Source organism: Tenrec ecaudatus, chromosome 3 (assembly GCF_050624435.1).
Source record: "Tenrec ecaudatus isolate mTenEca1 chromosome 3, mTenEca1.hap1, whole genome shotgun sequence".
Classification (NCBI taxonomy): Eukaryota; Metazoa; Chordata; class Mammalia; order Afrosoricida; family Tenrecidae; genus Tenrec; species Tenrec ecaudatus.
The window spans coordinates 9,675,800-9,703,580 of record NC_134532.1 but is presented as its reverse complement, the minus strand read 5'-3'; the positions used below and the strand labels follow the sequence as shown (position 1 = coordinate 9,703,580).

The following is a 27,781-nucleotide window of genomic DNA, read 5'->3' as shown; positions in this document are numbered from 1 at the left end:
AAATACCTCTTCATTCACAGTATAAAAAGTTTGTATCTGCCTGGACTTTGCTAAATAGAACATATAGGAAACAAATTGACTATATAGTTGAGAAGAAAAAATGGAATATCTAAATTAGCAATCATCAGAAAGAGGCTTGCTGTTGACTGTGGATCAGCTCATCAATAGTTCATATGATAGTTCAAATCGAAAGTGAAGCAAATTTCTAAAAGTCTAGCAGAGCTAGTATGACTTACTGTATGTACTATATGAATTTAATGACCATCTCAGCCACAGAATTGACCCACTGAACACAAATGACTGAAGATTATACAAATGACTGAAGATCACACAAGTTGTGGGATGACATCAGGGCTATTACACATGGAAAAAGCCAAGAGTTATTTCAAACAACAACAAAGAAGCAAATGACCAAAAGGTCTCAATAGAGACTGTGAAATTTGGTCTTGAGAATAGAGAAGCTAAAGGAAGTGGAAGAAGTGATGTAGTGAAAGAACTGAATAAATTTCAAATGATGACTGAAAAATATACAGAGTCTTATAAGGACCTGGAGTTAGAAAACCAGAAGACAAGAGCACATAAAGAGAAGAACACATTTGATATTTTTCAAACTGACATGCCTGAATAAAAAATCAAGTATAGGGTGACAATAGTCAATAATTTTATGGCCAAAATTCTAAATTAAAATCTAAATCAGATGGAAGGGCAATAGAGTCACTGTACCAAGATAATTGTTTGAAATGAAAATTATTTATTTATTTGAAATTCAATTTTTTTAAAGGGGAAATGGGATCAGGAACTGATGCTAGGAGATTTCTAAAGGAGATGTCTAAAATCCACTAAAAGCATTGGTGAAAAAAATGTCATCAGGCATTTACCTAACACCAGTTAAGATTTTTCAACAAATGGGTGCAGTGCTCAAAATGCTCACTACTGTGTGTCTCCCAAAATGTGGAAGAAAACTACCAGGCCAAACAGTTGGAAGATAGCCACATTTGTGCTCACTTCAAAGAAAGGAAGTCCAACAGAATGCAGAAATAATAATAACCTCATTAATATTGTACAAGTACAAAACTTCTATAGTTCATTCAGAAAATTTGCAGCAGCATATCAACAGGGATCTGCCAGAAATGTAAGTCATATTTAGAAGAATACGTGGGATAAGGAATATTATTTCTAATATCAGGTGAATCTTGTTCAAAAGCAGAGGATAGCCAAAATGTTTACTTGCATTTTATTCACTCTACAAAGACATTTGACTATGTGGATCATAACAAATGCTGAGTATTTTTGAAGAATGGAGATTTCTGAGAGCTTAACTGTTAAACTAAGACAGTCTTTCAGAAAGACAAGGAGACAATCAGAGGTTTCAGATCAAGATAGGAATGTGTAGTGCTGTGTCTCTCTCCATACTCATTCAATATGTATATGGGGTAAATAGAAGGCGATCTATATGAAGATGGTAACTTTAGAATTGTAGGAAGATTCAGTAACAGCTTATAAAGTGAAGATGAGTTATTACAAGCTTGCTTGCTAAAAGTAAAGAAGATTTGAAGTACTTATTGACGAGGAACCAAGACTAAAGCTATCTGTATGGATTGCAGCTCAAAGAAGAGAAAACAAAATCCACGCAATTAAAAAATAGGCAACTTTATGATACACCAAAAATGTATTTGATTTATTTGACATCATTAAAGATGTTACTTTATTTGAATTCACAGTCACCCCTCAAAGAATCAATAGTCAGAGATGAAAAGACACAATGCACTGACCATATCTGCTGCAAAAGACATCTTTAAAATGTTTTTTAAAAAAACCAAAAACAACAAAAGATATCACCATGAGGCCTAGGATGCTGCTGACTCAAGTCACGGTCTGTTCTGGTAAACTGGCTCATATTGAGTGCTGGACAATGAATAAAGACCAAGTAAGTGAAACATTTGCATTATACTATTGAGAAAGCATATTAAACAGACCATGAAGTTCTAGAACAAACTAATCTATCTTAGAAAAAATACAGCTAGAATATTCTTCAGAAGTAAATGTACTTTGCTCATTTAAGGAGCAGGGTCCAGTCCCTGAAATGGGACATCGTGCTTGGTAAAGCAGAGGACAATCAAAAAAGAGGAAGTCTTCCTTCAGGATGGATTTTTTATAGTAGCTACAACACGGGGCAGAAATGTAGCAATGATTGTGAGGCTAGATCAGATCCAGGCCTTGTTCTGTGTACAGTATGTCACAATGAGTCAGGCACTTAAGAATTTAGCAACAAAGCCTTTGATTTCAATATACCCAAATACAAATAGGTTTTTAAAATTTATATGTGGATTGCAGTATAATTAAAAGCCAAACAAAGGTAAACGTTAGATCACAATTTTGAGAACTCAACAAACAAACCCTAGGTCATAGAGTCTATTCTGGTTCACAGCAGCCTTCTAATACAAGCTAGACCTACCTTTGTGGGTTTCCCAGATGATACATCTCTGTCAAAATAGAAAGCCTCATCTTTCTTTCTAGGAGTGGCTGCTGCTGATTTTCAACTCTGATGGTGGTTTTCAACGCAAGGCGTAACCCACTACACCACCAAGCATTTCTTGTCCACCTTTGAGGACATTTTTCAGTTAACAATTGTATATTTTCTTCAGAATGATATTTCAAATTCTTTATATTTCTCTTTTTATAGTGTGTTATAGTGTTGCTAAGATGCCATAAAGTCAACTCCAGCGCATAGCACAACAGAGAGACACATGGCCCAGTCCTGCAGCCTACTCAAAATTGTTCTAACTCCCAAGCCCATTGCTCAGCCACTGGGCCAATCCATCTTATAGAGGGCCTTCCTCTTTATGCTGTTCCTCCTCATTAGTTGTTAGGTTGTCATACTGTGGTGGTGTGTGTTGCTGCGAGGTCAGAAGCTAGGTCACTGCTCAATGGTAATGTAGCCGAGAGGAATTAACAAGAGTCAAATGAAGGGTGAACATGATCATGGGGCAGGAGGAAAGTATTAGGAAATAAAATGAGGAAAAAGCTATATTGAGAGATATAAATATGGACATGTATATATGTAAATATATTAATATATAAAGATAGGGCTATTGAACTATGTATATATGTTTATATGTTAAACCACTAAGGTAAAAGATGAACTTGAGCCTCCACTTAAGTCTTTCCTCAACACAAGAACACTGTTCTAATTAGGTGGCGGCAATTTATGAGCTTCACCTTGCCAACACAATCGCTGAAGACAAAATGGGTGCATAAGCAAATGTGGTGAAGAAAGCTGATGGTTCCCAGCTATATTTAAAGATGTAGCATCTGGAGTCTATAAAGCTTGTAGGTTAAACAAGTGGTCATTTAACAGGGAAATAAAAAAGTCCACATGGAAGAAGCACACCAGCCTGTATACTCATGAGGTGTTGATGGGATCAGGTATCACAGGATCACAAACAAACAATTATATCTATGCTAAGGTGAGGGGCGAGAGTGGAGACCCAAAGTCCACCTTTTGAGAATTGGACATTCCCACACAGAAGGGCCACCTGTTAGTGACCATTCAAACTGGGTGCAGTATAGCACTGACAAAACACACAACATTCCTCTAGTTCTTTAATGCTTCCTACTCCCTCCACTATCATGACCCCAGTCGACCTGACAAATCCCGCTATACTGGAGTATGTACATTGGTACAGATAAGAGCTTTTGGCAAATGGAAACCAGGATAGACAAGCCCCTCAGAAACAAGAATGGGAGCAAGAATTCCATGAGAGTACAGGAAAGGAGAGAGTGGGAGAGGGGAAAGGCTGAACTGATAGCAATGATGGATACATATCCCCCTCGGGGGGAGGAATAACAGAACTGTGGGTGAAGTGCTACATTGGACAGTGTAAGATATGAAAAAATAAGAATAATATATATTTTATAAGGGTTCACAAAAATGGTAGGGTTGGGGAGAAATGGAATGAAAAAGGGTTATTCTTTTTTATGTGTGCAGTGATATAAATTTATCTCTGATGACTGTTTTTTTTGTGTGTGTGTCCCATAGGATTTGGTATATTGTGTTACCATTTTTGTGCTTATCTTTTTGTTTTTATTCTTTCTATTGTTGATTTCCAGTGTTATGGCACTGTGGTTTGAGAAGATGGTTTGTATGATCTCTGTGTGTTTGAATGTGTAAAGGCTTGCTTTATGACCTAGCGTTGGTCAGTTTTAGATTATCTGCCATGTGCATTTGAGAAGTATGTGTATTTTTTCTTGTTGGTTGGAGATCTCTGTAAATAACAAGCAGTTTGATAGTGTTGTATATTTCTTCATTTTCTTTATTGAGTTTCTTACCTGTTGCTGTATCTTTCCATGAGAGTACTGTATCGAAGTCTCCGACTATTATTATTTTTTTAATCCACTATGCAACCCACTTCAGTGCCTAAAGCCCACCAGGTAAAGCCAAGCAATGGTTAGGGTTACAGTTTGATTTGACATGGGACACTGTGAGAGGCCCATGGGATCTCTAACTATTATTGTCAACCTGGTGATTTCTCTTTTAATCTCTTTGAGAATTTGACTGATGTATTTCAAGGGTGTTTTTGTTTTGTTTTGGCAAGTATATGTTTCTGGTGGAAATGCGTTTTTGGTCTATTGATCCTTTGTTCATTATGTATTGCCCATTCTTCTCTCTCATTGTGTCATTTACTTCGAAGTCTATTTTGTCAGAGATTAGTATTTCCACTCATTTCTTTATGGTTGCCATTGGCTTGGTTAATTTTCCCTTATCCTTTGACTCATAGTCTGTTTTTGCCTGTGAGTTCAAGCTGTGTCTCCTGAAGGCAGCAGATTGATGCATCTTATTTCCTAATTCAATCTGCTACTCCTTGTCTTTTGATTCAATTCATGCATTTACTCCACTGATATCCAATGTTATTAATGCTAAATGTGGGGTTGCAGATATCATTATATTATTTGTGTTAAGGCAAATAATATAATTTTCTGTGGAGAGTGAGGGACATTTATTCATGTATTCATTTCTCCTCATTATCTATATTATTTTGGGTATGTTTTCAGGGTATTGACTTCTGTAGTAGTCTGTTTGTTTGCTACAGTTGTTGATTTTCTAACCATAGAGATCCAGTTAATATTTTTGTGATGCATGTTTATTTTTATTTATTCTCTAAATATTTCCTTGTTTGAGAAGACTTTCATTTCTCAATCATATTTGATGGATAGCTTTGCTCAATATAGGATTCTTGGTTGGCAATTTTTATCTTTCCAAATTTTGTATATTTTGTTTCATTTTCTTCTTTCCTGCATGGTTTCTGTGCAGATGTCTGAGCATATTCTTATGTGTTTCCCTTTGCAGGTGACTGGTTTTTTTAAAATCTAGTTTCACTCTATCCAATTTTCTCTTGAAGTTGAATAATTTTAATAGTATACAGCTTGGGTTATTTTTTATTTTTTTATTTTTTTAGGGTCCAAAACTATTTACAGGAGTCCTGATGTTGCAGTGCTTACATGTGTTGTTTACATGTGTGTAAACCACTTACATCTTCTTGGGAGAAAGACTTGACTTTCTACTCCCATAAACAGTTACAGTGTAGGCAACTCACAGGGGGTCAATCTGAGTCAGCATGGCCTTGGTATTAGTTTGTTTGAATTTGGAGTTTAAGAGCCTATTTGATCGTCTCTCTTTTTACTAAATGTCATTGTTTCCTCTTTTTGATACTGAGTGTAGCAGTTACATAATTTCATGACAAAACTAAGGGTAGGGGTGGAGTCTATTCTGTCAATTAGATCACAGACTGATGATGCCTCCTAGTGGGTATGGCCTTCTCATGAGGATTATGGGAACTTCCTCTCTCTATCTCTCTCTGCCTTCATCTATCTTCCTGTTGACACACCCAGCATCTTGCTGAGGCCTGTACTACACCCTCTCTCTCTGCATCACCTTCTTATTGAAGACCCGCATTCGAAAGCTGTAGCATCCACTTGGAGACCTGCACTAGCACTTAGTTACTTCAACTGCCATTGGATTCACAATACTATGCACCTACAGGGCTGTGATCTTCCTGCATTTTGCATGATTGCATGTGACTGCGTACGTCTGAAGAGGGATTTATGGTGTAGTATCAGACTTATGGGCTAACATAAGACTTATGTACTTGATCTGAACTGACCTGGAATGTTTTTGCAATATACCATGGCAAGGTCATATAAAGCTCTCTCTTATGCATACATGAGGGTCAATGAATTTGTTTCTCTAGTCGACCAAGGCTAACACATTGGGGGAAATTTCCTTCCACGAATTCCCTTACAATTGTATCTGTAGATGTATTTGTTACTTCTTGTACCCGTATTCCAATGAGGCATATATCATTTTTATTCACGGTGTCCCATGTCATCCAAAGATTTTCTTCAGATTATTTTGCTTTTTTGTTTGTTTCTCTCATTTGCTAAAGTCTTCATGATTATCTTCTAGTTCACTAATTTGATCTTCCTTTTCTTCCATTCTATTGCTCAGTTCTTGTACTGTCCATTTTGTTTCTGTTATATCATTGTTTAGATTTGTGTGTGTGTGTGTGTGTGTGTGTGTGTGTGTGTGTGTGTGTTGGTTGTGAGATTTTCAGTATCTAAATTTCATCCTTTGTTTTCAGGATTGATCTCCAGAGCTCTTGTATCGTGCTAAACATCATTCTCCTGTATTCCCTTTCTGGTAGATCCAGGTCTTCATAGTCTGAGAATTCCTTTGGTTGGGGATCTTAGTTGTTGACTTTTATTTATATTGATTTCTTTGTGATGATTGCTGTTTGTTGTTGTTTGCTCAACAGTAGATGATGTGTAGGGTTCTGGGTTGTGTGTGTGGGGTTGGCTCTTTCAATAATAGGAGGAAGATCAGACAAAGGCTGGGAATCATAATCTGTGGCGATGAGGAAGAAGTGCTAGAGTTTAGTGGGTTGAACCAATAGAGGATAGGAGCACAACAGTAGGGTTTCAGTGACAGGATTAATCATAAGTAGTCTTCTGGACAAATATAGTGATTTTTGATAAATTGAAAACAGGAATTGTAAGAGGTGTGCTAGGACTTGTTAGTTTATGTGACATTGTGTGTCACTGAAAAAGGGGCAACAGGATATCGAGGTAGTGGTGGGTGGGTTGATGAGAGTATATCTAGTAATTTACCAGGGTCACCATCTAACCCACTCTATAATATAGGGAATGCTCAGCAGATCTATGTTGTATTTATAACAGAGGGCATTTGGTTTGTTGGTATCCTGCTTCCCTTCACTGTTGGAGCTGATCTCTCAGTCTAGGAAATGTGACCCTACAGGAACCATTGCACAGGAAATAGTGGGGAGATGTGGGGTTTCTGTGACACTTCGCACTGTCCTCCCTCAACTCAGGGGTCCCAGGGGTAAATACGCAGGTGGAATGGAGGCCAGTGGTGAAGGGGACATTTATGCCTTGGAACCAGTGAGTCCCCTAGCTAGGCACAGAAGAGCTGATGGGACTCTTTCATATATCAATTTTTAGGTTCTCTGGCTAGGTGGTCATGTTTTCAGGGATGTCTCCCTCCTCTGTATTTTAATCCAGCTAGTTCCTGGATGGTTTTATTAAAAATAATTCAGATAGATTCACTTTTCTGCTGAGTCACTTTAAAGCTCTGAACATTATCATGTTAGAAAAACCAAAAAAAAAGTATTTCCTTCTATTATAACTAATAATTACCCTACAAGACAAAGTAGAATTTCCCTAAAACTGGAAACCTTATTCTTTACTGAAGCCTACTGTTAGACCTTGCTCCTCTGTAGCTGCCGGTGGATTGTTCTATTTGTCTGGGTTTAGAAACACAACCAGTGACACTCATATCAGAAATAGTTTTGCACCCAGAAGCCATCCCTAACCAGTGAAACTTAAGTCCATGGAGCAGATTCTAATTGCAGGACTCTTCAGACTTGCATAGTTGCAGGCCAATGACACAAAAAGGCAAAACAAAATGCAGGGGGATCACAGACCTGTTAGTGCAGATTCATGTGGATACACGGTTGACAGGCATGGGTAGCCCATATTGGGACATCCCTGGAGGCAGGCACAGATACCAAATGAGGAATAAGGTGGAAAATGTGAAGGACCAAGGAGAGGAAGAGAATGTCTCATGAGCTTTCTTATAGAACAGGCCACACCCCCCAAAGAAGCATCATCAGACTGCAACTTGAATGATAGGTTGAACTCACCGCTACACTTTCACAGTGTCAAGCTGACTTCAAATGCAACCACCACAGGTGTAACCTCTACCTTGAGGTTACCAGCTGAACCTTTAACTACTGTTCTGCAAGGACTTTTAAAAATATGTATATTTTATTGCATTGTGGTGAGATTTTACATAGCAAGTTATGTTCCCATTGAACAATTTCTATACATATTGTTCATTGACATTTCACATTATTATCAACCTACTCTTATTATTATTTTTGTTTCTTTTTTCCCCAGTGGTTTTCTTGACGTAATATTCACATACCACACACTTCTATGGTTAAATCATTTTTAAAATGATTTGTATTTACATAATCACAATCAATTCTAGTGCTCCTCCCCCCTCCAAGATTCATTGTTTTGGCCTCAAATGCCCTCACCCTCCCTATCTCCCACCTGTCCCCACATCCCTGATAAACCATTGTATCAGTTAATATCTCTAGGCATTTACTGCTTCTGTGCTTCACAAGCGGGGCAACCCAGCAGTAACAATAAAAAACCAAAATAAAACAAAATGGCAAGAATAAAATATTAACACTATTAAGATAAAATACAAATAAAGAGTGAGAAAGAAAGACCACCATAAATATTTAAAAAGCCAGGAAAGAAATCTTGGTTGTGGAACAAGCAAGAAATACGGAAGCCTAGATCAAATTCAGGTTGGGTAAAGAGGGAGGTTAACTGACCAAGTCAAATGATTCCATGTGCAATCCATCATAATCAAGTTTACTATAATCTCTGTCTGATAGGAAAGCTGTTGGAATACTTTGCCTATGGCTAGAAGGGATCTGCCATAGGCTTAATCTGACTAGATACTCTGCAGATGGATTATGGGTTCCCACTGTCTTTCATAGACGTCTAAAACTTGGGTGTTCACAAATTAAGCTCTGAGACTTTCTGTGTTAGTCCGGGTATACTAGAGAAACAAATAGATAGATACTCATATGGGTATAAGAAAGAGCTTTATATACAAAAGCAGTTTAATATTGAGAAAACATCCCAGCCCCAGTTCCCCATGACAAAACATCCCAGTCCAGATCAAGTCCATAAGTCCTATATTAGTCCATATGTCTCATACCAATCTATAAAGTCCTCTTCGGACTCATGAAACACATGCAATGTCACTGAATGCAGGGTGATCACAGGCCACTGGGTACAAAGTCTTTTGTATCCAGGGGTCTCCACTTGGCTCCTCCAGTTCCCAGTGCACGGGGTCTATCAGAATAGTACCACATATCTTCTCAGTAGAGTGTCCCTCAGGGAGTAAGTCCAGAGGGTGTGTCTCCCACCTCCAAGGAGGCAATATAGGAGTTCCCAGAATTCTCAGGAGAAGGCCATGCCCACACAGAGTCCTCATTGGCTATGGCCCGATGGACAGACAAGACTCCACCCCTTCACTCTTAATCCTCTCAAGTCCCAAATTGACACCAGAAACTACCACACTTTCCTTTGTCATATTTGGATTTTGTTATTGTCATCTTTGGATCATGTAGGCTGGTATGCTTCCTCCATGTGGACTTAGTTGACTTCTCACTTAGATGAATGCTTGTTTGAATACAAGCCTTAAAGAGCCTGGACACTATTCCAATTGTGTCCAGGCATCATCTGCTTTCCTCAGTACACTGTACTATAGCATCCTTATCACCAACCATCATTTCATGAAGGCAAGTATTGAGCAGGCAAGTTATCAGAACTGATTGTTTTTTAGATTGGGGCTAGAATTATGTGGAAGCCCGGAATCCATCTGCTTGTCCACAGATATGCATAACTCTGGTTTACTTTGGCAGTCATGTTATGACAACAGTGAAAACACACCAGGCCATCACCACCGACAACAGCACCAAATCAGCAAATAATTAAACAAACAAATAAACCAAACGCAAACAAACAAAAGGCAGAAAAACCAAAACCCAGAGAAACAACACAGAAAACCCTTGTCTATCATGCCCCCGGGGCATAGGTGATTTCTGTGGTAGCATCAACAGCTCTACAAATGATTACAGAACCAAAGGCACTGTGCAAATATCGGTGTCTCATCCAATGTTAGATGCTCCTCTACCCTAGTCTTAACTTGACTGTCAGCAAGGTGCACCTTTCATTCCTGTGGAAGGCCCACTGATTTTACAGCCTTGTCTTGGTGTTGCACAGCATCAAGTGGATGGTGTTCTTCCTATCCCTACCCCCCCTTAAGGAGTCACCCCAGCCAATGTGAGGTCTCCTCCTTCAAGGTGATTCTTGTAAATTTCTCTTAAGGGAGATAGCCCTCTACCTTTTGTTCAGGAGTTGTTCCTTAAGATTTGCTCAATGACTACCAGGAATCTTGTTTCTATGACAAAGACATTACAGCTTTCAAGACCAATTTATCTTGACTTTGAATTTTTTCTTGTAACCATGTGCTTATATTGAGACCACAGCATGTAATTTGAGTGAAATGAGAAAAAAAATGAAGTTATATGGATTTTAATAAAATTAACGGTGCCCATATGTCCCAAGGGATGTCAAATTCTAGGGTTGGTGAAGTCAGGCTCATTTCTCCAGATTCTTGCAGGGATGGAAGATGGAAGCATGGGTTGCAAATGGGACAGTAACTACAAAAGTCATCTTATAGGCATAAAACATAGTTATACTAAATGCATTCTATGTGTCAAGAAACAACATTAACGCTGGACCCCTGAGGACATGCACTTGCCTCTTATCTTTTGGGCTTCAAAAAATGCCACTTATCTTCTCATTCACGTAGCTCATGTCACTGTCCCACTACTTGAAAAATAATGGATCAGGTACCATCTTCCTGGGCTTTTTGCTTGCCTCTCCCACCCTGCTTCCTGAAAGCATAATACACCAGTCATCGGCATGCTTTATCTTCATGGTCATGCTGAAAGGCCATCTTCTCCATAAACTTTATCCCATTCCTCTATTTAAAATTAAAACCCTCTTTTCTTTTAGCATTTTCTATACTCCATCTGAACTTTTTCGCTCTTCGTAGTGCTATTGTCTTTTTAAAAGCTGCATGTTTCCTTTATTTACTTTGTTTACTTTTTTTTCTGACTTACTAAGGTGTGTACTATCAAAAACACCTATTCTCCCTGTTTTGGTGTCTTATACAATCTATTCATAGACTATTGGGTGGCAAAATATATTTAGCGTATATTTCTCAGTGAGTTTATTACATAGGACCTTGCTATGCTTATATTTTAATGTGTGTGTGTTCAGTTTATGAGGAAAATTCTTCCAAATCAATACCTTTCCACAAAAACCTTGTGACCACGTGGAGAGAAAAAATGATGTCAAGGCTGTTGTTAAGTGTCATCAATTCAGTTCCAACTCAAAGCAACTTCTCGTGCGCCAGCCTCATAATTGTTCTTATGTTTGAGCCCATGGTTGCAGCTACTGTTTCAATTCAACCTGTCCAGGGCTTTTCGCTGTCCCTCTACTCAGCATGATGCCTTTTCCCAGGCCCTGGTTTTTCCTAAGAACATATTCAAAGTACATGAGACAAAGTCTTCCCATCTTTCTATCTAATGAACATTCTGAGTATATTTCTTCCAAGACAGATTTGTTTGTTTGTGGTTAGTTTATCTTTCACCAGTGCTCTATTTCAAATGCAAATGCCTCCGTTTATTCTATGTCCATTGAATATACCATTGAAAATACCATGGAGTCAGGTGCACTCCGTCCTCACAGGAACATCTAGCTTTTCAAAACTTTAAAGAGGGTTTGTGTTGCTGATTTGCCCAGTAAATGTGTCATTAAATCACTTGACTGCTGTTTCCATGAGCATTGATTGTAGATCCAAGCAAGACAGATAGCTGACATTAATCTGTTCTTCATTTATCACAATGGTGCCTATCGGTCTAGTTGTGAGCATTTAAATTTTCTTTATATTCAGTTACAATTCATAGTGTGTCCTGCAACCCTTGATCTTCATCAGCAAAATTTTCCAGTTCTCTTCACGTTTAGCACGTAAATTTGTTGCTGTAAACTTGTGATTTGCAAATCACGTTGTGTTTTTTCATATAATTATGAGAATGAACTATCTGAAATGATTTTGATGATTTGGGCGTTTCCTGGTTCTCTAGGAGCTCAGTGCTCTCAGCTTGCCCCTTCTTCCATGTTCTCTAATAAGATATTGGATGCAGGTGATGAAATGAGGAGCGTTAGTTTACGTCAATTATTCCAACCCACTGTCTCCAGTCAATTCTGAAGCAGAAATACTCTAGAACAGCATTGAGCTGCGCTATAGGCTTTCCAAGGTTAGAAATTTTACTGTATGAAACTGCCTAATCTTTTCCTCTGTCCAGTAAATTTAAATGGCTGCCTTTTTGGTTAGCCATTCAGCACAAAATGTAATGAGCCAGCAGGGCTCCTTTAAGCATTATTCAGTGGGTATTAATTATTTTTGTTGTTGTTGTTGTTAGATATCATTAACCCATAGTGACCCTGTGCACAACAGAGCAAAACAGTGTCCAGCACTACACCATCCTCATGTTTGTTGTCATGTATGAATTAGGCAAGTCAATTCTTTGTTTGAACCATGTTCTATTAAAATTAAATGAATAATTTTCCAAAATCAAAAAATAACCTTTTCCATTTGAGCATTTGTATAACCATTTCATTTTTATGTTTTAAATATATCTATCCATTAAATATAGAAAATAGTGTTGGGAATTTAGTGCACATCTAGAAAATATTATACAATGTCTATTTTTATTCATTTACTTCTGGGGATTCGTTGTTAGCATACTATTAGAAATTATATATATATATTCTTTTTTCCAGGTGAGTAGTGAACTCAAATTTGGGCAAGCACATCTAAGGTCTAACTAGAGAATGTAATCAATCATTAGTTAGCTATGACTCCTTTTAAAACTCCTTGAATTGCATTTCACATATTTTATTTACTGGTGAGGTTCAGCACAGTTGGTTGATTAAATATTTGTGTAACTAAGTTTCTGATGCTCCAAAAGGAATTAATTTGAAGTGCTTGCATGCAAAAAAGAATTTGACAAATATCCTTTGACTGTAGTATCTATATTCTTATAATCATTTGAGTTTACACATGACAGCATAATTGTATAATGTAAGTTACTGTTTTATCAAGAGATGTAGAATAATTAATATATCTTCATATACTTTACTTCTATTATCATAATTGTATTAATATAGATATTTTTAATTGTTTACTTTAAATCTTGATCAGGAGATTTTAACATTGGCCATGTTATTTGAAGATGCATGATAAAACATTAAAAAATAGCAAAATATGTGACTTTTTTTACAAATGCTAAGGTCTTTTAAATATTATTTGGTATCGTTTCCCCCCACAAAATCCTGGATATTTTACAATCTTATATGTCTAGTTAGGTTAGATACAAGTACTCTTAGATTGATTGCATAGTTTAATTTCCTAAGAAAGTATTGACTTAATAAAACCTGACATAATCAATTTGGATAAAGAACCCTATGTTGTGTAGTACCTAAATTTCATCTTGCTACTTTATTTGAGTGTTTAAATTTACCTTAAACTACTGGTTATAGAGTCCTCAAAGATATTGCTCATATATCTAAATTAATTTGATATAATGCATAAATAAATTTACTCAAAGATAGTTCAATTATCTGTTTTCTCTGAGTTTTGACAACGAATTTTCATACACAACTAGTAGGAATATAACGAAGGGGTACACACCTATAGATAGCACCAAAGGTTAGTTAAGTACTCAATTGCCAACTAGAATTTTGGAGCTTGAAACCAATCCAGATGCACCAGAGGCAATGTTGTTTTGTGCCATTGAATCCATTCGGATTCATAGGGACACGATATACAACAAAAGGAAACATTGCCCTGTCCGGTAATATCTCAGCAATTGTGGTTATGTTGGAACCCATCATTGCAGGTATTTTTTCAATCCATCTCTCTTCTGCTTACCAAACATGATGTCATTTTCCAGGGACTAGTCTCTCCTGATAACATGCCCAAAGCATGGATGGTTCAGTCTTGCCACCCTCCCATCTAAGAAGCATCCGGTTGTGCTTTCTCCAGGATAGATTTCTTTGTTCTTTTGGCACAATATTGTACATTTCAATTCTTCTTCGCTCTTCCTTATTTAATGTTCAACTTTCACATATAGGTGAAACAACTGAAAATAAATGGGTGCATAAGCAAATATGGCGAAGAAAGCTGATGGTGCCCGGCTATCTAAAGAGATAGTGTCTGGGGTCTTAAAGGCTTGAAGGTGAACAAGCGGCCATCTAGCTCAGAAGCAACAAAGCCCACATGGAATAAGCACACCAGCCTGTGCGATCACGAGTTGTTGAAGGGATCACGTGTAAAGCATCATCAGAACAAATAAATCTTACCATAGTGAACAAAGGGGGAAGTGCAGAGTGGAGACCCAAAGCCCATTTGTCGGCCAATGGAGATCCTTTCCCAGAGGGATCTAGGGGAGGAGATGAGTCAGTCAGGGTGTGACGTAGCAATGATGAAAAATAGAGCTTTCCTCCACTTCCTAAATGCTTCTTCCCCCTCACCCCCCAACTACCATGATCTGAATTCTACCTTGCAAGTCTGGATAGAGCAGAGGTTGTACACTGGTGCAGATAGAAGCTGGAGCCACAGGGAATCCAGGGTGGATGATACCGTCAGGACCAGAGGTGTGAGCGGTGATACTGGGAGGGTAGAAGGTGAGTGGGTTGGAAAGGGGAAAAAGAAAAAAAAGAAAGAAAAGAATATGTCAAGTACCCCTTAGTCTTCACAGTAAAATCCTTGCTCTTCAACACTTTAAATCGGTTTTGTGCAGCAGATTTACCTAATGCAATGCATCCTTTGATGTTTTTTTATTGCTACTTGCACGAGTTTGGGGAGATAGCTTTATCAAGGTCGTAGCCTTGAAAACCCTAACGAACACTTTTAAGCTGCACCCCTGGGATTACCCCGAGCAGACTTGAATGCAGGCAACTAAGTAAAAATAAGATACATCCTTGTATATATACATAAGCATATTCAAATGATATATGTATATGCATACATGTTTATGATGTGTGTGTATGCATGTGGTTCTAAACACACATGTGGGTACATAGTTCTCTAATGTTAACACTTGTAATTTGATGGTAGTAGTGATTGGTCTCAAGTAAATTCAAACTCATGGTCATCCTTTTGTTCAGAAGTGGACTGCTCAATTGGGTTTCCAAGGCTGTGACTTAGGAAACAATTACCCAGATCCAGTTAGGATGGCTTGTAGTTTAGTCCTTGCTAATCACTACAAATAGCAGAATACTTAAAAAAATTCATCCACCACACAACACTACTCTCAATGTTGAGATTCTGTACTTAAATTTCCATCATCCCAAATTTCTCTGTCCCCGGCTACTATTGATCTTTCCTCTGCCTTTATACTTTAACCTTTATCATCGAGGAGTGCTGGTGGTATGGTGTTTACCCTTTTGGCTGCTATCTGCAAAGCTGCTAACCACGTTTCCAAACCACCGCCTGCCATGGGAGAAAAAGAGGAGGCTTTCTGTTCCTGTGATTTGGCACAGTCTTGGAAATCCACAGGGGAAGTTCTGACTGTGCTATAGAGTCAGTTTAAGTTGGAATTGACTCAATGGCAGTGAGTTTGGCTTTTTTGGAGTGTAGCACATAAATGGATTCTTTTCACATGTAACTGGTTAAGATGGACTTATTTCACTGTGCCTAATGTAGTTAATGCTTCAATAAAGTACCATTTGTTTTTAAATGTCTTAGGGTACATGGATAAAACCATTTCTAGTCAGACATCTATAACTGTATTTTTATTTCGTAGCTTGTCAGTATTTGGTGTTTAATTCTAAGATTATGAATGTAAAGCATGCTGTACTTTTTGAAACAATATTATGGTTTAGATATACCTAGACCTTTCTCTCTTTAACATGTTCATAAGTTAAATCTAATAATATGGGCTATGTTTCCTGAGCATATTGATGTTTCAGGCGACCTTCTCTGTCCTCCTCTGACCTTGTTCACATGGAGGAAGCTTTTCTTGTGCTGCGTTTCTTTGTGAGAGTCAATTGCAACCAGAGCCGTTCTTTCCTTGCTTCTCCTGAGGTATATTATGAGATACAAGGCCTCTTTATTTCTTGTAAGCCTTTATTGTACTGTCTGATACTGTCTCTTTTCAGTTGTCTATTTTCTTCTCAAAGTTGTGGAAACCGATTAATGGGTAGCAGAAGCAGATTCATGTGGGTTACACCCTTGGCATAATAGTATGAAGGTCATTGCCACATGCAACAAAAATGACTCTAGTTTCCCATCAAATATTTAAAAAATTTGATCTGCATGCTATCAGAAAAGTCAATATTTGATTCCTGTTGAATATGCATGACCATTAGTGTTTGAAGAAAGGGATACTCAGTATCCACCGTTCTAAGATTCTCTTGTTTGCATTCACAAGAAATTATCTGAAAACACTCTAATGATTTAAGAGTTGCTGTTAGGGGTTATTTCATTATTAGAATTAGGTCTACTGCCAGCTCAAATTAATATGACTAGCATTTTATATTTCTTAATTTAAATTAATCAGCAGAAAGAATAATTTAGAAACTGAAAATATAAGCACTCACTTCTTGGTTCAGAAAATATTATATATATGATATATATGTATATATGTGTGTATACACACACACACTCACACAAGTGGGGTACCCCCCAAAATGGATTTTTTTCAAAACTATGATTTTAAGTGTTTTTACAAAACCACCTTATCACCTTGAAAGTATTCTCCATTACACTCAATACATTTGTCAAATCTGCAATCTCATTCTTGGAAACATTTTTCAAACTCATCTTTCTGGATGGCCATCAGCATCTCCCTTGTTTTTTTCTTCACCTCTTCTATATCATCAAATCGCTGTCCTTTCACGTCCCTCTTCATTCGTGAAAACAAAACGACAGCGTTAAGTCAGGAGAGTAAGATATGTGAGGCTAGAGAGGCATGCTGGTTTTTCTGGCAAACGATTGGCACAATGAGATGGCTGTGTGAGCAGGTGCATTGTCATGGTGGCAAAACCAGTCCCCATCTGCCACAGATCAGGCCTTTTTTGTTGCACACTGTAACACTATCTTTTCAGAACCTCTAAATGGAAAGCTTGATTAACAGTCTGACTGGTGCAACAAACTCCAAATGCACTATCCCTCACATCAAAAACCAAACAAATGAACATTGTCTTGATTGTTGTTGTCACTTGATGAGCTTTTGGCGGGAGAGGTGATGAGGGCGTCTTCCATTGGCTTGATTGATGTTAGCCCTCTGGGTAGTCTGACTAGCACCAGGACTTGTCACCTTGGGGAAAAGACGTCTGGGTCACCTCAGAGGTATTCTTTCAAATCACGGTAAGCTTCCAGTCTACACTCTTTCTTCTGGTCAGTCAGACAGAACCCGAGACACAAATTTCACAGTGACCCTGCTCATTCCCAAATCTTCTGTTAAAATTTGTTCCAAAAATTATTTAAATAAGCTCCAAGATTGTCCAGATAACATCCCTATCTCCTCAACGGTCCCTAGTCAGTCTTTGAGTACACTTGCACAATTTTGCTGTTATTGTGTTCACTCAGAAAGTTGACAGATGTCCAGGATGAAGTTCATCATTAATCAAAAGTTCACCTTTTTTGAAATGAGAAAATCACTTGTACACTTGAGTGTTCCCCATAGTGCTGTTCTTGTAAGCTGTGTTCAACATCACAGCAGTTTCTAGGGTATTTTTCCCAAATATCACACACACACACACACAAAAAAAAAAAAAAAAAAAAAAACAAGGTTTGAGCAAAACTGTTTTTACAAGAAAATTCACCGTAACCAGAGAGAACCTTCCTATGCGATGCCACTGGGTGCACTAATTCAAAGCAAGTTGTTTAATGCTCACCTAGCAGGGAAAAATGCATCCTATAGATACTCCACACAGAGGCGCCATTTCACGTGGGGTTTTTTTGGGGGGGAGTTACCCCTATAATATCCATAGTTGCATTATATTCCTTATTTATTTATTCTCAGGTGTATATACATTTGAGAATTTATCTTTCCTAGTGTTTTCCTCAGATTTCCTGGGGAATCTAAGGAACCACCATTGAAAACTGCCATGTACCAAGTTAATTGTTGTCCAATAAAAAAAGCCTTTTCTTCCTACAAAATTTTATTGTCTTTGACATAGTATCATCTCTTTGAGAATTATTGAATATTGAGGATGTTCAGTGTTCTACTTAAAATTTGTTAGTATAAACTTAGGGACATTCTCCAAATCCTGAGTTCTTTTGCCTTCAATAAATTCACTAGATTTTATTTTTATTTATTAGATAAAGTGTTGCTTAAAACTTATTAACCTAAAGGTATTATCCTAAATTTATTAACCTAAAGGAAAGTTTCTCATTTCCTCCCCTACTCCAAATACCTTCCTCACAGCCTTGAAAACTTTTCTGAAAAGATATTGTGTGTGTGTGTGTGTGTGTGTGTGTGTGTGTGTGTGTGTGTGTGTGTGTAAAGAACTACTTTGGCCAAAACCAAATCAAAACAATTCATGCAGAATGAAATCTTTATGTGCAGTAACATACACAGTTTTATTGATAATTAAAAAATAGGTTATGTGTTGGGCTGCTAACCGCAAGGTAAGCAGTTCAAAACCTTCAACTGCTCCATGAGAAAAAAGAGGAGGTGCTTCACAATGGAAAGAATTAGTCTCTGAAACCTGCAGGGGGAAGTACTACTCCTTCCTATAAGGTCGCTGTGCGTCAGAATGGACTTGATGGCTGAGTGGTTGGGTTGGATCTTCTACCAGAAGGTTAATGGATTAATTTAGACAAGGCATAATGAAGGTAGGCAAAGAGATAGACTGGAGACCTACAGCAAGATCCAGGGAATGCATTTCTGTCTTGAACGGCTACATGTGTAGAGAAAAGCATAGTTCGTTCCAGAGCTGAAATTGATGAATGTCAGAAAGCATAGGTCATGGTTTTCAGACTGTATCAGAGTCAGTTTCAGACTTTCACTGTTTAAATATCATATTTTTAGGATTTTTCTCTCAAGGATTGTGATTCATCTGTGGAAGTTTCCCACAACCTCAAATGTTAATTGAAAGTCATCATTGTCTCAAAAAACGGCTTAAGAAAAAAAGGAAAGATGAGAGCCATAAATGTTGCACATGGTGGCTGGCTGCCACGCTTATTGCTACCATCTGTGTCAACCCCCTCCACCCATCCAGCTACCAAAACACATTTTATCCAGATACAAGGAATAATTTTGCTTTCTTTTCCATTAAGATAATTATAAGACACTTCAATTACTAATTTTCAAAACTCATATAATCAGTAGATTTTGCCTTCTAATTATTTTCAGTATTCATTCTCTAAACAAATATGTGCTCACCCTTTACTTTCTATTATGTCCTTTGGTAAATGTCGAGCAATGGGGTCACAGGTTCATGGAGGACTTTGAGAAACTGACAATCTAATAATTATTTTAGTTCCTGGAGTCAGTGGGAGTGGAGGAAGCACAGTCACATTTACCAGGGGAGAGTATGAAAAACGTTATAAAGAATTGAATGTTATTTATAACTATGTTATAAAGCTATGCACAATTAAACTAGCAGGTCAAGAAAGGTAGCTCAATATAAGACTTTGCAGCTCAATGGGATGAATATTGATATAATATTTATTTCATATAAATAACAGAATAATAACAAACCAGTCTATATTGATACAGACTTAGTAGAGCTGTGAACCATAGAAATTTCCTGGGTAAGATCTTTGGGAAGTCGATCACCAGACCTTTCTTCTGAGATGCCTTTGTGGGGACACACTTAAACATGTACATACCCATAGGCTCTTTTTACATGAGGAAGCATTTATTATTCAAGTGTTCAGAAATATGAGGAGAATCAATACTTATTATGAAAAACCATAAACACTTATTATGAATATATATTCTTAAAATTACCATTGCCATAATATTTTGATAAGTCAGTCAATTTAGGAAAAATAAATATGTCACTGAAAACTAAGTAGTACTAAAAGTTTCCATAATTATATATGAGTATTCAAAATTAGATTCAGCTTTCTGATTAATACATATAGGTCATCTTAGAAAGTTATTTTATTTATAAATATATTAACTTATGTCAGGAATAATAATTTATGGAGATGCCACGAAATATTGAGACATAGACTAATTTGGGAAACCAGATCTATGTCTTCTAAATACTAAGCATATTAAAGAATTAATGCATTTTATTTCAGTAAAGGTTTTCATGAATTTTCCTAAATGTTAGCATCATTTATGTTTAGATTAAAGAATCATAAAATATACTTTAAAATTGCATAATAAGGCATAAAAAGTAACACATTTAATCACTCCCAAGTACATTTTTGGCTTGTAAGCAATGCAGTGTCAGATAACACAAAATTTTTTAAGGGAATGAATTAAAGAGAGAAAGCAAGTAAAGTAGAGAGAAGGCATTAATTTTAGACTTCAATACATTATTACAAGCATAACCTTCCTAAATCGATTCCAGTTTGTGGAAGCACAGATATAATAGTAAGCCCACAAAAATTGTTTACATTATTCTGATGTATTATAATAAATAAGCAAGATTGTTTGCGATATTAATACAAACCTTTAGCATTGTCTAAGTACTTGGGAACTGATGTTAAATATAATGAAACAACAATATAAAAAATTTACGCTAATGCAAATAGGATTATTTCCAGTGTGCTTCTCCACCCATTTTTATAAATTTTTACTTACAAAGAGCTGAAAATAAGATAATATATAACATGTGTTGAACAAACTGATTATTAGAATAAAATATTGGTAAAATAAATTAAATAAAATTTTGTATTTATCTTCTACTGTTATAACATAAATACTATAAGTGGGAGGTTGTAACAATTTAATTAATTTTCTCACAATTTGTGGAGTTTGATGTCCAAATTCAAAACAGTAGTTCTTTATGAAAGCTTTTTCACTCTGTAACAGTGGTTTTCAAACTTCCTAATGCCGCGACCCTTTAATGCAGTTCCTCATGCTGTGGTGACCCCTCAACAATAAAAGCATTTTTGTTGTTATATCATAACTGTAATTTTGCTACTGGTATGAATCAGGTGACACCTGAGAAAGGGTCGTTAGACTTCCAAAAGGGTCGCGACCCACAGGTTGAGAACACCTGTTTATAGGTTGGTTTAAAGGAAGCCATGCTATCTGCTGAGCTCTGATCATGGGAGGTGCTTGGCATCTCCTCCATCTCAGCTTCTTCTGCTTACTTGTTTAATCACGTGACCTTTCTGTAAGGGGATGTGTAGTTGCCTTTAGATGGGCTTTGGGTCCCCAATCTGCACACACACACCCTCATTTACAATGATATACTTTTTTGTTCTTTCATGCTTGATACCTGATCATGTTGACACCTCGTGGTCACACAGGCTGGTGGTGTGCTTCTTCCATGTGGGCTTTGTTGCTTCTGAGCTGTTTAAAAGCTCTTTGAGACTAATAGGTTCTGCTTGATACCTGCTTTATGGAAGGTAACACCCATAATATTCTACAGCTCTCATATGGACAAGTTATATATGATATGAATGAATTATCATTTCCTTAAATGTTCGTCTATCCCTATGATGTACTTTTATGCAAACAATGGGAATTTTACAAATAGTTGTATTGAATATAATTAGCATATCATACAATCACTAGTTCAGTAATATTAAGAAGAGTTGTGTGATCATCATCACAATTAACTTTGAGTGCTTTCTTACTTCTTGTACCCCTTGCTGTTGAGTCCTCCTTTCTCATCAAACCCTCTTCTGTGTCCATATTCATTCTTTCACTGTCTCTTTGGATCCACCCACCTATTGATATCTTCAGCGCATCAAGGAATGAAGCATCCGATACCTTAAAAAAAACACTTAAAATTTATTCTTGGATGTATCAACCGTTATTATTGCTGCTATATGCTACCATCCAAAAAACTTTGACTAACTGTGAGTTCATGTGCTAATATTGGGCGAAAAAATTGGGTATATAAATGAAACAAGAGCAGTAGTTAAGTACGGTACGGCTTTCTTTTAGAAGAATTATACCGCACAAGTCCCAAGTAGTTATGTGTAATGTACCACGTTTCCAAGTGATTATAGCATTTCTTTCCACCCCCCACTCCTCCCTTTAGTACATTTTCTCATGGACCAGGGCCTGCAATTCACTCGTGAGTTTCAAGGGAATGGCTCCAGAGTCCAGAGATCAGACCTCTGTCCGCAGCTGCAGGCTCCTCATCATCCAAGGAGTGTGGAAGCTGGTGAAACCAGCTCAGAGGATCGACTGCACCTCAAATAACAAGAGGTGAAAGTCAGAAAGCCAAATGTAGAGGCCAGAGTCAGAAGTCAAATATGGCCTTAAGTCGAAATGGAGGACACAAAAGGGATGACGTCCAAGGAAGGGTCCTTTTTGGTCTTTCGGCAGACTGACCAATCCACCATGAAAACGTAAACCTCATCTTCTAGTAGGAGGGCCACTAATAGAACCCATCCACCACCTTCAGCCTAGAGCAGAGCAGTTGCTCCAAACTGAGATTATAACCGTGGGCATAAAAGTTAGAATTCACAATACCTTATAAGACCATATAAAGTATTAACTACCTCTCATTAAGTGGTTGGCTGCTAATGGAAAGATCAATAGTTCAAAGACACCAACCCCCCTATAGAATAAAGATGCTCTAGTCTGCTCCCATAAATACTGCCTTAGAAAACACAAAGATCATTCTACTCTGTCCCTTTGAGTGGAATGCAATTGATAGCAATTTTCTTAGTTTGGGTTTTATATATTTATGAAATTTATATAATATCAACTACTATTCATATATTCAATGACTACAGTATTTAAGACAAACGTTTGCTTTTTTATTGCACGGGGGCATACATTATAGGAATATGAAAACCCCCAAAAATCAAACTCAGTGCCATCTACTCCATGTCAACACATAGCTACCCTCTATAGGATGCTTAAGACTAAGTCTTTATGGGATCCGACAGCCTCCTGTTTCTCCTGGATAGTACACAAAAGCCAGCATCATTCTCAAAACACCTGCTTTGCACTTGAGCCCTTGGTATCAGCTCCTCATGATGGCAACATGTGTACAGGTGTGCTTGACACAATTGATGTCTGTATGGATTATGATAAGAGTTGTATGAGCCCCTAATCAAATGATTTTTTTTGAAAGCCAGCAAGCGAGGTCATTTGTTTAAGTCTGCATTTCTTTCCTTTTTAACTATGTGTGACTAAACAAGGGAATTATACATAAAGAACTATTTGCTTAATTAATTAGTAGTAGAACTTTGTTCTTATAGCAGAAACTCTTGCCATTTGGATCTTACTTTCCTGTGAATATGACTAGCAGAAGGAAGTGCCACAGAAGTTTTCAAATACAAATATTAATATCGAGTATAAAGTTAATTGAACAGATACTTTTAGCACCGTTTAGTCTTATAAGGTGACTTCCTGATGCTGGTTCTTTAGTCAGGCAAGATATCAGCAGTTATTGTAGCCTTATTTATGCTTAAGAAGACCATAGACAATACTTGAAGACTCCAACCTACACCTCAAATAAATGTGTGCAATAAATTTGACAGCAATTGGTTTGGCTCAGTTTGGAGTGATAGTATCTGAAAAAGAGCTGGGATGTAGAAAAGCATGAATTTAAAAAAATCAGAATGAAATGATTTATTTTTTAAGTGTATAATGTTCAGCATAGTATATTTCAAAATACTCATATGTCTGTTTCAAGATACAGAAACTCAGGAGCAACTTTACAATATCTACAGATGGTTATGAAAATCAAATATGCTCAGTGTAGATGCGTAAAGGACATATTAATTTTTTAATCATTTTATTAGGGGCTCATACGACTCATCACAATGCATACATATATCAATTGCATAAAGCACATTTGCACATTCTTTGCCCTCATCATTCTCAAAACATTTGCTCTCCACTTGAGCCCCTGGCATGAGCTCCTCATTTTCCCCCTGCCTCCCCGTTCTCCTACCCGCCTCATGAACCCTTGATAATTTATAAATAATTATTTTGTCATATCTTACTCTATCCAGTGTCTCCCATCTCCTGCTTTTCTTTTGTCGGTTCCTCAGGGTGGGGGCTATATGTATATCCTTTTAATCGGTCCCCCCTTTCCACTCCACCCTCCCTCCACCCGTCCAGTATCACCATTCTCAGCACTGTTCCTAAAGGGATCATCCATCGCCTTAGATTCCCTGTGTTTCCAGTTCCTATCTGTACCAGTGTACATCCTCTGGTCTGGCCAGATTTGTAAGGCAGAATTGGGATCATGATAGTGGCGCTGGGGATGGGGTATAGGAAGCATTTAGGAACTAGAGGAAAGTAGTGTGTTTCATTGTTCCTGCACTGTACCCTGACTAGCTCGTCTCCTCCCCTGGACCCTTCCGTAAAGGGATGCCCAATTGTTCACAAATGGGCTTTGGGTCTCCACTTCGCACTAACCCTCATTCTCAATGATATAATTTTTGCTTTTTTGATGTCTGATACCTGATCCCTCCTACCTCATGATCACACAGGCTGGTGTCTGTCTTCCATGTGGGCTTTGTTGCTTCTGAGCTAGATGGCCACTTGTTTACCTTCAATCCTTTAAGACCCCAGATGCTATATCTTTTGATAGCGGGGTACCATCAGCTTTCTTCACCACATTTGCTTATGCATCTGCTTTGTCTTCAGCGATTGTGTCGGGAGGGTGAGCATCATGGAATGCCAGTTTAATAGAAGAAATTATTCTTGTTTTTTAGGGAGTATGTGAGTGGAAGCACAATGTCCATTAAAGGCCTTTTCTTTAAACAGGATTAAATTTGCCATATTTTAGAGAACTTTCTGCTCAAGTATTCCCCTCCCAGAGAGCGTTTGTTCAGATGCCTTCTAGCTAATGCAAGGGGGTACTTTATTTTCTTCGTAGATTTGAACACCGTATTTATAACACATAAAAAATCATGTAAAGTAAGTTCTTTATTTTTTTTTTGAATGGGACAAAATGCTACCTAGTGAAATGCCACCCATCTCACAGCACTGTATTTAAAATGCTACATTTAATTATGGAGACGCTGTTTTTCCCATTGCTCATTTCTCTCTAAATACAGTCTCATTAATATCCAGAATGAATTGTAGTGTTTTCATACTGCAGTACATTACAATTCTGGAAAATTTTACCATTAAGAGATTTACATTATATTTGATAAGTATAGAAAAATTCTGATCTCATTTGTAGTATTTCAAAAATTTATTTATCTTTTTCCTTCTTAATGCATTAAGAATTTTTCATTACGTTCTTTTTATTTCCAGCTGAACTTTGTAAAAGGTGATAGCCAGTCTTTGACATTTTGAAACTTTACGTATTGGGCTATGATCTGCATGGTCAGCAGTTCAAAACCAATAGCATCTTGGCCGGAGAAAGAATGGGCTTTCTACTCCTGTAAGCAGTTTCCGTTTTGGATATCCAGGGGGTATCTATGAGTCAGTATAGACTCTAGAGCAGTGAGTTAGAGTTCCAAAAGTACATTGGATACACTATATACAGTACTCTTGAACCAGTTATTTCACATTAAATTCAGTTCCTATTGATTAGTTCAGTGCACTGGAATGCCGCCTTTCCCAGGCTCCTCAGTCTATATGCTGTCATTCTATGCATTGATTTCTGCAATATGATAGTGATGAACCTCATCTTATTTTTCAAGTATCCACCATATCCTCTATCTCTTTTAATCCACCTTTTATTTTCTGTCTGTATTATCCTTACTTCACATTCTTTCTAAAATTCTCCTACATATATTTTAGATTGGCTTATCAATTAACTTAGAAAATATCTCTTGGCTTCTTAAGACTAAGGTACATGTTTTATATTTTACTTTGATTCCTATGAACTCCAGTGGGATTTAAATAACTTGTGGGAAAGTTCTATAATAATTTTATTTTATTTTTCCACGCACTTTTTTGAATCCCTCTCATACAATATAGCTGTATTAAGAGGTGTTATCTCTTTTAGTTACAATTTGAATAATAGGGTGCATCTTAGTAGGTTCACTGAGCTATAAGAAGTGTTTGCTTTAAGTTATGAGACATTTTTTAACAATGGATTTTTCTTTTTTTCTTGCAAAATTATGTACTCTGTATGAAAGAACTTGTTTTCTTCCAAAAAATACCTAAACCTTAAATATTTTTATTTCTGTGTGTTCCCTAAAATTTCTATTGCTTATTTGTCTTTATTTTAATTATTTTGCATGACCATGTAGATAGATTCCACCATCAGTCAGCTCGTGAAACTGTGGAGTCTTGTGTTTTACTGTCATGCTGAAAGCTACGCCACTTGTATCTCAGCCATCACCACGGTCACACATGGCTTACCGATTTCAGTGGAATTTCCAAACTAAGACAGACTCGAAAGAAAAGCCTGGAGATGTACATCTGAAATTAAGTTCTGGATTACAATGGAACTTTTTTTTTTGAAATCTTGCCTATGTTGAACACACCTTCAGGAGGAAACACTATTGGACAAGTCATTCTAGAAGTAGAAGAACAGCAAGGATGAAAAATACTCTAGTTGCAAGATCCATTGGCACAACAGTCAAAGGAAGGACTTGAATGCTCCGGTGCTTGTGAGGAAGACCCTGGACTTAGCATTTTTTGTTTCATTGAACATGACTTGGAGTCTACTGATTCTCTCTCTATGTATCTATCTTTATAGCTAAGTCTATCTAGCCATACACTCACCCACCCTAGCTGCCATCTGTTCATTTCTATCTGTTCACATTGCTGGTCCCACTGTTCACCTTTAATTTCTACTTATGGCATCATGAAAATATTGAAATCCACAGCTTATTATTTTAGACTGCACTTTTATTATTTCCATATTTGCTTCCAGTGGAAAGGGAATCTTTTGTTTCTCTCCTAACCTCTCTACCCCTTTTATTTGAACACCTCTCTCTTACGCGATGAAAAGGTACTGTTATTATTTTTCACCTTCTTTTTCAACTGGTTGGTTCCCCTCGGCTTAAATCAAACTTTGAAATTAAAGAGAATATATTTACACGGATGTATTCATTATTTTCTCCCACTTTCATTTATATTAAGATTGTCATCACTATTCCTATCAACCATGATCTTTGAGGAGAGTGTTCCTCTCAACTTTTTGGTTATGGTTGCTTTTTTGAAATGTATTCTATTTTAGTCTCAATTAGAGGCTAAGTTTATTGAAAGAAATAACTAGACTCTCAATTATACATCTCCTCTCTCTAGGTGTTACAGTCTGAGATCCTCAATGAAAATGCAATCCAACTGATACCTTATTGTTTTTGTTGAACCTATTTTCCACTTACTGTGCTGGTTTACTAATGTTAAATGACTTGTCCTTTTATTTTTTTATTTTTTATTTTTTTTATTTAAAATAAATATTTAAATACATTTAAATACATTTCCCCCCCCCAAAAAAAGAAAATGCAATCCAAATACTGTATTATTCA

At 37.1% G+C, this 27,781-nt stretch overlaps 1 protein-coding gene across 3 annotated transcripts in view; it reads left to right on the top strand.

The window, feature by feature from the left end:
• FSTL5 (follistatin like 5) overlaps positions 1 to 27,781 on the top strand; it is an 812,142-nt gene that overhangs the window by 139,873 nt on the left and 644,488 nt on the right. The gene's annotated exons all lie outside the window — the stretch shown is intronic.